General features: G+C 36.9%; 1 protein-coding gene across 1 annotated transcript in view; it reads left to right on the top strand.

The window, feature by feature from the left end:
- LOC109819573 overlaps window positions 7–1,830 on the top strand; it is a 7,979-nt gene continuing 6,155 nt past the window's right edge. The window contains exon 1 of the mRNA XM_020385330.1: window positions 7–71. The gene's annotated coding sequence lies outside the window, so the exon portion shown is untranslated. The remainder of the gene's footprint in view (window positions 72–1,830) is intronic.

Genomic DNA, 1,830 nt, shown 5'->3' with positions numbered 1-1,830 from the left:
AGGCCAGGCTCGAGTTCAGTGACGCCGGCGCCGGCGATCGGGGGTTGGGGGGCGGCGTTCTTCGTCTCAAGGTGTAGGTTATAGTTTGAGTCAAATTATGCTCTTTGGAATCAAATTTATATATTTTACTTGCTCTCTGTTATAAAGGGTATAATTTAATAAAGAAACCTCTGGTATTCTTTTAGGAACATTGGGGCCATAGTGTGCTGTCTCATGGGAAATTACTATATTTTTTAGAGCACCATACTAAGATTCTATGTCGTGTAAAGTCGCTAGGTTCAGTGAATGTTGTAAGATGCAATGTACTGCAGGTTGCTAAGCTAGGGAGTGGTTTGAACCATAAGGAGTGTCCTGAATTGTATTTTTTGCCGCACCTATGAGGATTGTCTTGTGGGTGAGTTTAAGACGATTAAGTTTGTGATTTTGCCGAAGATTCGTGGCGGTTCTCTTTTGTGTATTATTAAAAACAAAATAAAATGCATAATGGATTACCTTTTATGGACTGCAACTGGAGGTGTTGCGCGTAAAATTGCGTATTAGGAAGGAGCTTACGCGTACTTCCCTTTTGCAAATCATTTCACCACAGGGAACATAGTCTGAACAGTGGATTGTTTCTCAAAATGAACACAAAGCAAATTATACAGAAAGGTGATGATATTTGGGTGGTGTACCAACGCGTATATGTTTTGTGATACTAAACTCTATCCACCTTTGGAATTTTCCCAATCTATGGGCTTTTAGAGGGTTGCTCCTTGGTTAAATGCATTTTAAGTAAATTAAAGAAAGGTAGGAATTTGGAAAAATCATTAGGCGTTATGAGCATACACAGTAGTTCTTTTTGTAGTTGCCTTTATCAAGAGATCTCATTGTAATTTAGTAAGACATCTGTATATACGTGGTTATCAGGATTCAGGACATCTCATGGTCTATAGCCAATCTCATTTTGATGCATAAAAATCTCTGATAACAATGATGATATGCATGAAAGTTAATTTGAACGAGTGACTGGTTGGTATTTCTTTTGTACAAATCTTCATAATATTTCCTATTCCATGCCCATAAATCCTCTATTGCCTTTGATATTTCATAAAACAATCACGGGTTGAGGAAGTATTTTTGTCTGTGATTGATGGAAGAAGAATCACTCATATTTTCATTTATCTTGTGGAAGGTCACTCGAGGAACAATGAATTTTTCTCCGGGCTGTCTGCTAAGTAGATTTCTGATTCTATCCCTTCAAACATGCTCTGACAGCTGTATTGGATCTTACACCGCTATCTATTGGCTTTTATGTTGGTGGTTATTGCGAGTGAGGTGGTGATCTTTCTTCCAGTTTAGGTTGGCGAATTTGTGCCTTCACAATTGAATATGCAGATTCTGATGCATCTCTCAATGATTGATGGAGTTTGTTAATCTGCTAGATGATTGATTTTTCTAAGCCACTGTGATCTCATATTTCTTATTGGGCTCTTAAAAGTGAGATATGTGTTGGATCACCATAGTTATAGCACAAGCCTATTGTTTTAAATTTTATTCCTTTTTTACTTCTGGTGCATGTTATATCTTTGAGAAATTGTATCTAGCAATTAGTTTTCTCCTGGGAGCGTCAGTCACCAAAAAGATATGATCGGTCATTATCATATATTCTTGATCAGCCAATGGAATCATGTTAGGATTGCCATTAACCTGTTTTTTTTTTTCTTTTCAATTCTTCCTTTTTTTTTTTCCTTTGGAGAGGAAGAGTCTTGGTTCATGACCTCAATGCTACAACGTTGTTTATTAACTAAATGGAAGCTGTTCTAAATTTTGTAGCAGAAGTTGTTTTCTGTA

The sequence above is a fragment of the Asparagus officinalis genome, chromosome 8 (genome assembly GCF_001876935.1).
Source record: "Asparagus officinalis chromosome 8, Aspof.V1, whole genome shotgun sequence".
Taxonomy (NCBI): domain Eukaryota; kingdom Viridiplantae; phylum Streptophyta; class Magnoliopsida; order Asparagales; family Asparagaceae; genus Asparagus; species Asparagus officinalis.
Note: the sequence above shows the minus strand (reverse complement) of the source record. Positions and strands in the feature narration are given on the sequence as shown.